Source organism: Etheostoma spectabile, unplaced genomic scaffold, assembly GCF_008692095.1.
Source record: "Etheostoma spectabile isolate EspeVRDwgs_2016 unplaced genomic scaffold, UIUC_Espe_1.0 scaffold00003817, whole genome shotgun sequence".
NCBI classification, from domain to species: Eukaryota; Metazoa; Chordata; class Actinopteri; order Perciformes; family Percidae; genus Etheostoma; species Etheostoma spectabile.
The window spans coordinates 10221-25452 of record NW_022603077.1 but is presented as its reverse complement, the minus strand read 5'-3'; the positions used below and the strand labels follow the sequence as shown (position 1 = coordinate 25452).

General features: G+C 43.6%; 1 non-coding gene across 1 annotated transcript; it reads left to right on the top strand.

The window, feature by feature from the left end:
* The first annotated feature begins 811 nt into the window (after positions 1-811).
* trnag-ucc (transfer RNA glycine (anticodon UCC)) lies at positions 812-883 on the top strand. Its single transcript has one exon. It is a non-coding gene; the product is annotated as a tRNA-Gly (tRNA).
* Positions 884-15232: the final 14349 nt, after the last annotated feature.

Sequence of the window (15232 nt, the reverse complement as noted above, 5' to 3'; positions counted from 1 at the left end):
CTTCCAGTACCTATGAGATAACACAACATTGTTCATGGAGGTACATCTGCAATTTGATAGTCTGTGATGTGTCATTGGATTGCTACCACTCTTAAAGCATGCCTTTTGCTGTCAGAAGGATTTCAACCTGCGCGGGGAGCCCCCCAATGGATTTCTAGTCCATCACCTTAGCCACTCGGCCACAATAATCTGAAAAGCAGTGCCATACCTGTTTGGACAAATGTTCATAAACTTTTCAATTGGTTAGTAGTAGTTACCAGACACGGGCAAAATGGAAATTGTAGTGCACTGTCTGTGTCTGTGGATCCATGTAGAGTCAGCTTAATTGATATGCTCCCTTTTTGGTTGGATAAAACACAACAATAAACAGTTAAAAAATAAAAACAGATAAAACACAAGAATAAACAGTTAAAAAATAAAAACAGCTAAAACACAAGAATAAAAAATTACAGGGCAGTATACAAAATTAAACATTAAAGAAATGAATAACCATTTAAAGAAAGGCAACATCAAGAAGAATGGTCTTCAGCCTTGATTTAAAAGTTATTGAAGATGAAAGCATAGCCAAGTCTTTCCAAATCCTGTTGACACATACGTCCTTTAACCCTTGATATTTTCTTAAGGTGATAATAGGCTGACTTTGTAATTGTCTTAATGTGGCTGTTAAAATTTAAGTCAACGACTTCACCAAGATTTCTGGCTTTGCAATCTCTGCAAAAAAATTAACTTTTGGAAATTGATCTTAATGCCTTAATTTAATAAAAAGGATAAAGAAAAAGACAATGTTTAAGGACACCAGATGTCTTGTCTAGCGATGGTGGTATAGTGGTGAGCATAGCTGCCTTCCAAGCAGCTGACCTGGGTTCGATTCCCAGCCATCGCAGTAGTTTTCATTGTGTGGTTACTTGCTTTATTTGTCAAGAAGTAACCAGAAAGGTTACTTGCCCAACCCGATTTGATCAAATATTAGACATTTGTGCAAACAGGTATAAGTATTGTTTTCAGGTTGTTGTGGCCAAGTGGTTAAGGCGATGGACTAGAAATTCATTGGGGTCTCCCCACGCAGGTTCGAATCCTGCCAATGACGAAAGGTTTTCTTCTAGAATAATGGCAAACCAATGACACATCACAGTAACCCTAATTTCACTTGTGCCTTCATGGACATTGTTGTGTTACTTCATAGGTACTGGAAGCCAACTTTCTCCACCATTTCTTATCTGTCTGTGTTTCAAGATTTGCAGTGAGCGTTGTATTGTCCAGCAGAAAGGGAACAGGTGTGGGAACTTTTTGACTATGATTTATATCGTAGCAGTGCAATCATTTTGCCCAGGTTTAATTTCCAGCTACCGTAGTTGCATTTACAGGTTTTAAAGCCATCAACAACACATTTCAATTTCCTTGCGAGAGTCATCCCAAAAGGATTAATAAAGATTAGTCTGAGTCGATCTCAGAAAAAAGTCAAAAGAATTCCAAATCTTCAGGGGATGTAGCTCAGTGGTAGAGCTCATGCTTTACCTGGCATCTCCAGCAGGTATTATGGTAGAGTCTTTAAAAGAGCTGCAACAGATATTACCTCCTGTGGTAATCTGACTGGTAGACAGCACAACAAGCACTTTAAATTTACATGTTTTACAGTTTCTATTTACAGTATTTATTACCTGTAGTGTAGTATATTTACTGTATTACACTCCAGTTTTTATGGGTGTTACAGCAGGAATAAAAGTGTATGAGCACTGTATTTATTTATGGATGAAATAATCTCAACATGACATTAAGTTTACTCTTCAGCAGGTGGAGAGACATTTCACTTCAGACACTTGCAACATCAGTTGCTTTGTTAAACATCAACAGACTGGAAATATAATGCTGATACAAAACACAGGAATTAGCAGAGGATGGTTTCAATCCATCGACTTCTGGATAATAGGCCCAGCACGCTTCCGCTGCGCCACTCTGCTCTGCAGTGGTCTGAGGAGGCAAGTGATAGGCTCAGGGACTGCTTTGAAATTACAGACTGGGAAGCACTCTGCACCCCCCACGGCACCGACATTGACAGCATGACACAATGCATCACAGACTATATCAACTTCTGTGTGGAGAACACTGTGCCCTCCAAGTTGGTCCAGTGTTTTCCCAACAACAAACCCTGGGTGACTTCTGAGATAAAAGCTCTGCTAAATGAGAAGAAGAGGGTTTTTGCATCAGGGGACAGAGAGGAGCTGCGCAGAGTCCAGAAGGAACTCAGACTCAGGATCAGGAGGGGGAAGGTCATCTACGGGAGGAAATTAGAAAAGAGTTTGGAGCAGAACAATGCTAGGGACGTCTGGAGAGGGCTGCAGAACATCTCCGGCCACGGCAAAGCTGTGGGAAGAAGCCAAGCCGGAGGAGACAAGGACTGGGCAGATGAGCTGAATCTGTTTTTTAACAGATTTGACTCTGCCTCCTCGCCTCCCTCTTCACACCCCCCAGCCCCCTCTTTCACACCTCCCCTGGCCCTCTCCTCCTCCCCCCCTCCCCTCCTCAGCCTGCCACCTTCAACGACCGCATCAGCAATGAACCCACCAGCCCGCTCCTCCCCCCTCTCCCCGCTCATCAGTTCACCACCCCCCTCTCCCCCTCCCTGAGACCCTCACCTCCTACCATCCACACACCCCAGTCATCCTCCACCCACTTCTCCATAACAGATGATCAGGTGAGAAGTCAACTGAAGAAGCTCAAGGCAAGGAAGGCCCCGGGCCCGGACGGCATCAGCCCAAGTCTCCTCAGGGACTGTGCTGACCAGCTCTGTGGTGTGTTCAGGCACTTATTCAACCTGAGCCTGAGCCTGGAGAAGGTCCCAGCCCTGTGGAAGACCTCCTGTGTGGTCCCGGTACCAAAGTCACCGCGACCCAAGGAGCCAAACCACTTCAGGCCTGTTGCCCTGACTTCTCACCTGATGAAGACCATGGAGAGGATCATCCTGCGTCACCTGCGACCCCTGGTGGGCACACAGCTGGACCCCCTGCAGTTTGCTTACCAGCCTGGGATTGGAGTGGACGACGCAGTGATCTACCTGCTGCACAGATCGCTGCTTCACCTGGAGGACAGCGGGAGCACTGTGAGAGTCATGTTCTTCGACTTCTCCAGTGCTTTTAACACCATCCAGCCTTCGCTCCTCAGAGTGAAGATGGAGAGTGCCGGAGTGGACCAACATCTGGCTGCATGGACTACGGACTACCTCACCAACAGACCACAGTATGTGAGGCTCCATCACTGTGTGTCTGACGTGGTGCACTGCAGCACAGGTGCCCCTCAGGGTACGGTGCTCTCCCCCTTCCTTTTCACCCTCTACACCTCGGACTTCACACACAACACCACCCACTGCCACATCCAGAAGTTCTCTGATGACACAGCCGTTGTTGGTTGTGTCTCTGAGGGGAACGATCTGGAATACAGGTCGGTTATCAAGGTGATAGATGATAGTCGACTTCAGGAGGAAAACATCCCCCTTCTCACCGGTGAGCATCCAGGGATTGGACATTGATGTAGTGGAGAGCTACAAATTCCTGGGTGTTCACCTAAACAATAAACTGAACTGGACTGATAACACCCAAGCACTCTACAAGAAGGGCCAGAGTCGCCTCCATCTGCTGAGGAGACTCAGGTCCTTTGGAGTGTGTAGGACTCTCCTCAGGACCTTCTATGACTCTGTGGTGGCCTCTGCCATCCTCTACGCTGTGGTCTGCTGGAGGGGGGGGCAGCTCGGACCGGGACAGAAGCAGACTCAATAGACTGATCAGGAGAGCGAGCTCTGTCCTGGACTGTCCTTTTGACCCCATAGAGAAAGTAGGGGAGAGGAGGATGTTAGCTAAGCTGACATCCATCATGGACAACACCTCTCACCCCTACATGACACTGTGGGGTCCCTGAGCAGCTCCTTCAGCAGCAGACTGATACACCCACGGTGTAAGAAGGAGAGGTACCGCAGGTCCTTCATCCCGGCCGCTGTCAGACTCTACAACACCTGCTCTACCTGATAGTGTTGTAGTTTCTGTTCCTGTTTTTCTCCCATCTACATCACACACTTTCTGTTTATCTTTAATATTGGTATTTATATTATATTATTACAAGTACTTACTTTTCAATATTTATGGTCTCAGGTTAATATAATTTAAATTATGCTACCGACTCTTGCTTCTTTGCTCTAATTACACATTCAACTTAACTTAATTTTTAACGTCACTTACACCGCAATATTGTTTCTCTTATCATGGCAACCGCACTTTAAAATTCCTTTTGTTTGACGGCATTTTACTTACTCAGTCTACCATATTTTCATTGTCTATTTCTTGCCTGTATTCTTGCCTTGTATTTCTTGCCTTGTATTTCTTTCGTGCTTACTTGTTTGTGTGTTATTGTTTTGTTTTTCTGTTTTTTGCTGTTGCTGCTATGCTGCTACTTGTAACGACAGAATTTCCCCGTCGTGGGATAAATAAAGTATAATCTAATCTAATCTAGCATCAATTAGGGGCTGGAAAATGTGTGATCGACATTTTGAGGGGAGGTTTGGGAATCTATGGCAACCAAGGTTCCAACATTTTACGGCTTGTAAAGTTACACATTTGGTAGACCTTGCAACTTGTCATAGACGGCTATCTTTATGAAGAATTCCACTCGGACTCGTAGTGCACCTTGTAGGACTCAGCTTTATTACTCAGCTTGTAACTGTACAACCGCCGGATGTCTCGCGCATGCTCAACAATGTACCTCTGCTACGGAAGCCTAACTGTGACATATCACTACATCTCCCCCCTCCCAGCAGCGAAACCGCTTGCTTAACCTTACATGCGTACTTTACAGAAATACTCAACATTTAGAAAATAGCATCTCCGAACACTAGGACGTTGGAGTAGACAGTCCTCAGTCCGCAGCAACATAGGGATTATTCTGCCCTAAACAGTTGCTGTTCCTATCAATCCTACAAAACAAACTTTCAGTACAAGCCTTTAGTTAGAAGTAAACTTGTTGATAATACTAACATCTATAACGTGTGAATCTTTACTCTTACAGAGTTCCAATGCACTTTCAAATTCCAATTTAATCCTTATCTCTCCTCCTGGGTATATACTTCTTTTTGTTCCTGAACTCTATATACTTCACATCTAAACACTTGAACTAAACACATGAAGTAGAAGACATTGAGTCACTAAGTGTCTCTATATCTCAGAGGAATTCTGACTATTCTTCCCCTGGATATAACCTGTGAACCTTCGAGTGTAGTAGGACGCTCCACCTCCGGGTGCAGCAGCCTCTGAACAGGGCTTCTGGTTGTGGAGTCGGAACTGTCCTCAGGTGGAAAGCTACTGGTTGGTTCCACTGGGGAATCAGGTGACTGTAGCTGATCTGGTCGATCGGTGAGCTGTGGCACAGCTTGCAGGTGTCTCCGATTCCGTCGTAGCACAGCACCATTTTCTGTTTCCACCATGTAAGACCGTGGCTCCTTGCATTTGGCAATAATCTTAGCTGGGGTTTTCCAACCTTTGTCACCATCCAGTTTTATCCTGACATTCTGTCCTGGTTGTAGAGTGGGAAGTGGTTGTGCAGAATAATGGCGATCATGGAAGAACCGATAAGCTGACTTTGTCTGATCGTCCTTTTGCTGTACAAACTCCTTGTCCACCGGAGTAGCTCGCAGTTTGCTCTCCAGCATCGGAAGTGTAGTTCTAATCTCTCTCCCAATCATAAGTAGTGCAGGGCTCATACCTGTAGCGGTACTAGGGGTTGCTCTGTAGCACATCAGGGCCAAATGGGGGTCAGGCTGCTTCAAGATATTCTTCGCAGTCTGAACCGCTCGTTCAGCCGCACCATTCGCCTGAGGGTAATGTGGGCTAGAGGTCGTGTGCACGAAACCATATTCTCTGGTAAAATCTTGGAACTCAGTAGATGTGAACTGAGTGGCATTATCACTGACCAGTTCCAGTGGGATTCCCCACCTCACAAACATGCCCTTGAGTCGACTAATGACATCACGACTAGATATAGAAGTCAGTCGAGCTATTTCAATGTCTCTGGAGTAATAGTCGGTTACGATGAGATAATTCCACCTCTCAAACTCGCATAGGTCAGCAGCGATGCGCTGCCAGGGGCCCTCTGGTAGGGTAGAAGTCAGGAAAGGTTCATGCCTCTGGGTTGGTTTATTTTCAATGCAGAATTTGCATAACGACACCGTCTGTTTAATCTCAGCACTGATGCTCGGCCACCACACAGCCATCTTGGCGCGTGCCCGGCACCGTGTTAGTCCTTGGTGTCCTTTATGTAGATCTGACAGCACTTCAGCCCTCTGCGCAGTAGGAATGACCAGCCGGTCCTGATATAACACTAATCCATCCGTTTCTGAGAGATGAGCTCTTACAGAATAATAACGATGGAGAGAAGGGTTCATCATTGTTTTGTGCGGCCATCCATTCTTGATAAAACTTGTAACCTGCTGCAATTCATAATCATGCTGAGTGGCCAGACGGATCTTAGAGAGTCTTTGGGATGAGACAGGTGCATTTGCTACAACTGACGAAACATGAGCTTGTATAACCTGATCTGTGGTCTCATCACTCACGTGTTTCTGCGGCCTCCTGGATAGAGTGTCGGCCACCACCAACTGCTTGCCTGGGACGTGTACTGCTTCCACGTTGAACCTTAAAAGGCGCATCAGCAGTCTCTGGCACCTTGGAGGGGTTTTGTCCAGGTCGTAAGTATTTATTAGTGGCACAAGTGGTTTGTGGTCTGTTTGCAGAAGGAAACTGTCCATTCCCTGAACGTAGCGTGCAAACCGCTCACACGCCCACACTCCTGCCAAGCACTCCTTCTCGATTTGAGAGTATCTTCTCTCGGCATCCGACAGTGTGCGGGAGCAGAATGCCACTGGCTTTAAGCCGTCCTCATGTTCTTGTAGTAGAGCTGCCCCTAAGCCGTAGCTACTTGCATCGGCGCTGATGACAGTTTTCCGATTTGCATCATAATATGCAAGAGCTGGGGCTGACACTAACATGCCTTTAACAGCGATGAACGCCTGTTCTTGGGTGTTGTTCCATACCCACTTGTTCTCACTTCTCAACAGGCTGGTGATTGGGTGTAACTTGGTGGAGAGGCCTGGCAAGAATTTCCCCACGTAATTAATCAGACCCAGAACCTGCCGGAGCTCCTCCACATTTGTGGGACTCTGCATCTTGGTGATGGCTTCTACCTTAGTCGGATCTGGTTTGATGCCCTCGGCACTGATGATGTGACCGAAGTATCGAGTTTCTGATTTGCTGAAATGACACTTTGCTTTGTTCAGCTTCAAGCCACTGTTCTTAACAGTCTTCAGAACTGCATTCAGGTGGTTGTCATGTTTCTCCTTGGTCTGTCCATAAACGAGAATGTCATCCATGACAACGACAACCCCTTCATGGTCCTTTAGCAGTGTGGATAACTGTCTCTGAAAAATTTCTGGAGCTGACGTGATTCCAAACGGCAGTCGTCTGAAGCAGAATCTACCGATGGGGGTTATAAATGTTGTCAGTCTTCTACTCTTAGCATCCAGAGGAATCTGCCAAAATCCACATGAGGCATCAAGGGTGGAAAACACCTTAGCCCCCGCCAGCTTTGGAGCAATGTCTTCCAAAGTTGGTAAGATGTAGCGCTCCCGTTTTACTGCTTTGTTTAGGCGTTTCAGATCCACACATATTCTTACTTGATCTCTGTTTTTCTTTTCAACAGGAACCATCGGGGCGCACCAATCAGTGGGCTCAGTAACCTCTTCTATGATGCCCAAGTCTAGCATACGCTTCAGTTCTGTTTCAACCTTCGAAAGAAGAGGAAATGGGACACGGCGTGGCGCTGTCAGGCTGTAGGGCTCTGCATCTGCTTTCAGTTCTATTTTAACAGGGTCGCATTTAAGCAGGCCAATTTCCCCAAAGACGTCCCCTAGGAGGTCTGTGTTTATATTGTTGAGCCTTCTGACCAAACCCATCCTCCTGGCAACACTACCTCCCAACAGGTTGTGAGCATAGGGTCCCTTTATGACAGTAACCCAGAACCGGTATTTCTGTCCCTTAAACTGACTTGTGGCCAGAAACTTGCCCACACAGTGGACTTCGCCTCCAGGGCTGGTGACCGGTGGCATTTTACCTGCTGTGACCAATTTTGGGCTCTTTAGCAGTCCGTTAAATGTAGCATGAGACACAACTGTAATGTGAAGCTACTGTCACCTCTTTCAGCATTTTAGTTTTGCAGACTACTTCGAAATGTCCAGTTTTATTGCATTTCCGGCACCTCTTGTTCTTCGCTGGGCATGGCTGCATTTTCCCATGTTGTCTATTACACCGAGAGCATGTAAGGAGATATTTGGACTCACCGTGCTCCGGTTTTCTCCGCCATTGTGCATCATTGTTGCTCTTTTTAGAGTCAAAATGCCGTCTTCCTTGACTCATTCCGTCCACAGCATGTTCCACACGCAAACTTGCACTCTGCTGTTTGATTTGCTCACTTTGGCGTGCTATCTGAATAGCTCGTTCAAGCGTGAGGTCTGCCTCCAGCTGTAATTTCTGGGAAACATCTCGATCCAATATGCCTATCACGATCCTGTCTCTGATTTGTTCATCTTTAGTGCTTCCGAACTCACAGTATTGTGCTAGCTCATATAAGCTTCTAACGAATGCTTCGACTGGCTCTCCGGCTTTCTGTACTCTCTTATGAAAGCAAGCTCTGTCGTGGATAATGTTCCTTTTAGGCACAAAATGGTTGCTAAATTTCGCCATTACCGTCATGTAATCCAGCTCGGGATGAGTCTCTACAGTTTCTTCGTCTGCCGCTTCTTCAACGTTTTCCCTCTCGTACACAAAAGAGTCATAAATAGCCTCTGCCTCTCTCCCCAGGGCATAAAGAAGCGTGTTAACTTGTACTTCTCCGCTCTCTCGGTCCAGCTTGGATGCTACTCTGAAGCGGTCGAAGCGACGGCGCCATAAAGGCCAGTCCGCCGGGCGGGAGAAGTCGAAGGGTTCCGGTGGTCCGAACTTTGCCATATCTCATTCAGTAGGCGTCCTGGATCCCACTTCTGACACCAGGTCATAGACGGCTATCTTTATGAAGAATTCCACTCGGACTCGTAGTGCACCTTGTAGGACTCAGCTTTATTACTCAGCTTGTAACTGTACAACCGCCGGATGTCTCGCGCATGCTCAACAATGTACCTCTGCTACGGAAGCCTAACTGTGACATATCACTACACAACTATCTTTTATTTGAGCTCCCTGATTACTCACACATTGATCATTCACATGTAAGACTTGTGATTGGCTGGTGTTTTAAAAAAAGGCATTGTGAGTACAGATATAAACATCAGTAAGGAGTCAACCAAGTTGCCTCTTATCATTTTAGTTTGGACACCCAGTGAGGCTTACAATGTAAAGAGAGGAGCCTGGTCGGGCTAGAACTCTCCTCTGCTGGATCGGGCTGTACTGCACCGCCTAATGAAAATATACACCCTTGACATATGGATAGTCCTAATATTAATATATAGGCTTATATTGCAATCTCGTCAACCTACATGTAGGTGTACCTATATTTAAATAAACACACAGTAGCAAAGCTTATGCAGCGTTTTTTAATTTTACCTGTGTTTTTTTCTGTGAGGGACAACTCTGTCCGGCTTATTTATGTAGCATGGAAGCTAGCGTTAGCTAACTAGCAGCCAGCCTGCTTCCAAACAAATACTTTTTAATTATCTCAACACTTTTTAACAGTCAAACTGAAACACTGGCGGTGAGCTCCAGGTCCTGCAGCTGCAGACGGACATGGATAGCTTCAGACCCGCTCACCACTAGTGTTGGTGGATTAGCAAGCTAGCGTTAGAAAACTAACCCCGCTTATAAATAAATACCTTTTAATTATCTCAACACTTTTAACAGTCAAACTCAAACAATGGGGTGAGCTCCAGGTCTTGCAGCCACGGACGGACCACCATCAGTGGGTATAATGCGTGCCTTTTAAATTACTTTTTTGTTGTTGTTAGCGGGCTGGTTGGTTAGTTCGCTAACGCTAGCTTGCTATTCCACCAACACTGGCGGAGGGCTCCCGGGGGGTTGCGCCGCTGCTACCGGGTCTGGAGCTTTCCGTGTCCCGCTGGAGATCAGATCACGTCGAGGTCGGCAGCGGAGCGTTCTAGCGATGTTTCCCCGCTGGCCTAGCCCCACTGACGGCGGACCGTCTGCGTCTGCAGGACCTGGAGCTCAGCGCCAGTGTTGCTGTTTAACTGTTAAAAGTTTTTATCCTCAGGTAATCAGGTTGTTGAATGATAGCGCAGCAGGAAGGAGGGCTGGGGTCTGTGTTTAGTCACTTAGCCACTGTTTATTTTGGTGGTTAAATGGTTTATGTTTTTAACCTATATTATTGTTATTGATTGTTACTGTTGACTGGTGCTGAGAGAGTGCAATAGGGCATACTGTATTTCATTGCTGTGGTACTTGTACTAAAGTGCATATGACAATAAATTTTGAACTTGAACTTGAAAAAGTGTTGAGCTAATTAAAAGGTATTTAAGGTATTTAGAAGCGGGCTGCTAGTAAGCTTATGCTAGCTTTCATGCTACATAAATAAGCAGGACAGAGTTGTCCCTCATCTGGGGATAAAAACCCTGCTGCCCCCTCCCCCCCATCCTGTTGGCTCAGAGCTCCACAGACTAAGTCCACAGGTACAACTTAGTTTTGCACCAAATGTATCGCAAGAAGTGTTGCAAAAGTCGAGGGTGCAGACTCGCCGCTGTGGAAAAGTGACTGAAGTGAAAAAAAAATGAAATAAAGTACAACTACAGAATTTTTTCTACAAGCTCTGAAATCATATTTTCTAAGTGCTCACATCACATATACGCGATCTCACATTTGCACCATATTTACCTTCATATTCTTTGTTGAACTTTATTGCTTTACAAACACCAAAGCAAGTAAGCGCTGTGACTAACGTTACTCTTCTGAAGTGGTTTTGGAGAGGGAAGAAATACGCTGGTTGACTAGCATGACACCATTGTATTCATATAATAATATATATAATAATAATCAATCCAGGCTAACGTGAATGAGAGTGACTGCATGTTGCTTCCTCTAAATTTAAGGTTGTGGTTGACTAGCGGGGTCAGCTCAATAGTTTGACAAATTGATCAGACCTGCACGTCATGCGCACTAGAAACAAACCGTGTATCCAAGAACAGTTCAGTCAGTGGAAATGACGTTCGATCAGACACAGCCATCTATAGTAGATTAGTGTTACGTTTCCAGCTCCGAACCAAAACGTTAGTTGGAACAGACGGACCGCTTGTTTCTTTAGGATAACTATATTAGCTTTAGACCGGCTGGTAGCAGCTTTGTGCTTGGTTCTTTAGGCTAACTATATTAGCTTTAGCCTGGCTGGTAGCAGCTTTCTGCTTGTTTCTTGAAGCTAACTATATTAGCTTTAGACCGGCTGGTAGCAGCTTTCTGCTGGTTTCTTTAAGCTAACTATATTAGCTTTAGCCTGGCTAGTAGCAGCTTTCTGCTTGTTTTTTGGGGCTAACTGTATTAGCTTTAGCCTGGCTGGTAGCAGCTTTCTGCTTGTTTCTTTGGGCTAACTGTATTAGCTTTAGCCTGTTTGGTAGCAACTTTCTGCTTTTTTCTTTGGGCTAACTGTATTAGCTTGAGCCTGGCTGGTAGCAACTTTCTGCTTGTTTCTTTGGGCTAACTATATTAGCTTTAGCCTGGCTGGTAGCAGCTTTCTACTGGTTTCTTTAAGCTAACTATATTAGCTTTAGCTTGGCTGATAGCAGCTTTCTGCGGTGGGAAATGGCGACGTTGTGATTATGTTGCATTAATCAGGGGATTTAGTTTGTATTTGTAGAGAACATAAAACACTGACTACTGTACCCAGATAGCAGACAGATTTGGACCTAATCTGGGCCACTTTTGGCACTTACGGCACTTACGGCACTGGCAAGTGTTGTGTGGGCCAAATGTGGCCCAAATTACATGACCTAACTTGTGTTATGGCAACTATTGTGTGGGCCAAAAAGTGTGGGCAATCAGGCCAATACATTTTGAGAGATATTGTCTTTGTGCAAATCAAGTTTTGTAAGAACAGACAGAAACTCAGGCACTGCACTGCTCTGTAAAATTGAAACCACTTCCAAACATGTGCTTCCTTAGTGTCATTTCCACAAATTCCTGTTATTTTTCTCTGTAGTGTGCTCCGAAAGAAGGTGCAACATAACACCTACCCCACTGTCAAGAATGAGAGAGGATGTTGATTGTGAGTAGACATACAGAATTGATTGTATCTTTCTCTTACGTTCCTTACTTCTGGCAGCTTACTCCTCTTTCTGTTACTAGCTCTCAGTGGAGGAAACACCACACCATCCCAGACCAGAACTGACCATTCTGGCATATGTGAGTATATGTTGCATTCAGTTGAAGTTGACAATATGAACATTCAAAAGCTATTTGCATCAAAAACACTAAGTTGACAATTAAAATGTATGTGAAGAGCCTTCTACAGCTTTACCTGGAACCTACCTGAAAGTTATGTTTTCAGGTAAAACCCTGCAGAGTAAATTTTGTTTACCATTCACATGTGAAAGACTGAATTAACGGATTAACTGTTTGTGTCTAAACTTAGTTACTACTTCAGATATATACTTTATTACAGTAGATGCGACTTGAAGAAATTAACAACTCAATTTGAGATTTTGTTGGTCCCTTTCACTTATAGCCAGAAATGTTTAGGATAGAAATGAAGAAATCATCTCAGAAATGCCTAGTCATCTTTACAAAATCTATCTCCAAATATTTACAAAAAAATAATAATACTTATTCTTACATTTCCCCTGTAAAAAGCATACCTGAAGTAGTTTTGGTGTCATATGACAATCAAACAATGTCAGAGAACAATATATCACAAATAAAAGACCTGAAAAAACTGGGTTCTACTTGTCAATTCAGACTAATAAATTAAATCAAAGTTTCTACTGAACAGCATGTATGCTGTCTTGAATAGCTGGTGGCGTTTGAACGCATGGTTCAAAATGAAGTAGACTTGCATGGATAAATCTCCAAGACGAATTTGTTCTTAAAAATAAAATATGCATTTATTCATGTTTTCATTGTAGTTGTCTACAGACAGAAACGAGCCTTTGCCTTTTGAAAGTGTTGTACATTTTGAAATGTGAACTTTGATGTATTGGTCTCTTGTTTGCAGTGATTAATAGAAGAACCACAGCTACACCAACTCGTGCCCAAAATGCAGACTTCAGTGAATGTGAGAGAAACTACCCTTGCACTAAATTTTGTGAGCGTAGTGTTTGCTATTAGTCTTTACAGCATCCAATGAAAATGTACAGAGCCTTTGCAGAGTTGGACTAATACAATTACAACGCCATGTTTTTTTAGAAATAACTTTCCATTAAAGGAAAGTAAAAAATATATTTGTGTATGCTGTCAATTATAATTCTTAAAAAGAAAGAAAATTGGAATCAGTAGGTCAGACCTTTAAAAAATTATAAGCCAGGAAAAATGCAATCGATGAATCTTCTATTAAAAGACTTAGGAGTTGTATTTTTCCACATCATTATTCCACAAGTGAAATGAAATTGGCAGGCTAGAAACATAAAGTTATAGTTTTTTTAATGCATATACTTTAACTAAATAGACTGTATCTTCTGATCACTGTTTTAGCTGTGATACGAACTATCCTGACCAATCAAGAAGTCATCAAAAATCAGATGGGCATTTTGGTGAAGCTAGTTCATCAGTTAAAGGGTACTGCAGAAGAGAGCCCATCTCTACCACTGGAAACACTTCCGGTTGCAACCCTTCAAGAGCTTCTGGTTTTGGAGGGACAGCTGCTTGATCAAGAATTCAAGAAAACTCTGGTAATGTATATTGGTACAATACCATTATAAGAGATTATGTATAAGGTAATTCAATCCAACACGATTATCTCTCTCACAAAGAACCATAAATGGCAGCAGACATGTTTTTTTTTAACTATCCTTCATTGGAAAAATCTCTTTACTAGAATCCCCATTAGCACTGGCTTCTCTGACTGTGGTTCCATTCAACTGTACATTATAAAACACTGACTATTAAATAAACTAAATTAAAATTAACTGCAGATTAACAGTGCTCAGTGTTTCCCACAGAATAACAGTATTACTGTGGTGAGGGGTTATTTGTACAATTAGAAAAACAAAATAGGCAACAAAGTGGCTCAATCTAAAATGACTATGATACGATATCAAGAATCAATGGGTTTTTTTATGCACTGAAATGTGGTCAGATGTTTGGTTTGGATGCTTCCACTCCAGGTGGAACATATTTTGTCTCTGACAGAGTTTGATTCTACTTGAACGTCTATCTCCTCTGTCATCTAAGTCAAATTAGCTACATGTGACACTTAATGCTTGCTGTCTTTTCTACTTGTTTAACAGACGATTACCTTGGCACAAAGAGGAGGTACAGCTGTTAAGGACACTGTTTGGAGAATGATGGGATACCTCTTGACCAATGAACTTGCCAGACAGATGAATTGGAAAGGAGCCAATGGCAAGGCAGCCTTCAAGAACCTTATTCTAAGAGGGATAATCAATGGTGAGTCGCAGTGGTGTAGGTGTTGTTGCCACAGCTTTCACTGACATTTGTGCATTTGTTGGAATTTGCTGCTTACCTCACCCACAAACATGCATACAGCTACACCTTTGGCCTTGTTTCAGAAAGCAAGTTCTTAACTCTGAGCCCGCATTGTTATCCTCTAGATTTCAGAACGTGACGTGTGTAAGGGAAAGTGGGGAAGTTTGTCAGAAGTGACGTAATTCAGCTGCATCACTTTACAGCAGGGGTATTCAATTAGAATACAAAGGTCCAGTTAGAGAAAATTTCCCAAAAGGTCCGGAACATCAAAACAACTAACTTGCGCTATCATTAAGTACCCTAACGTATAGTTGTATCAACATATGTTTTTAGTCAACAACTGACAATATTTCAACCATATTCAGTTTTTACATCAAACTGGAGGGATAACAATTAAAAACTACTCTAATAATAAAGCTTTCTCAGACTGTTGTTGGATATAGGTTATCCTGGCCATAAAATGTGTACAAAAACATAAATATTGCTCAACATTTAGCATGACTTTATTATATAAATTGGCCTTCTATTAACTCCCCAGACCCAATCCAGTGTCCCTGTGTCATGTACAT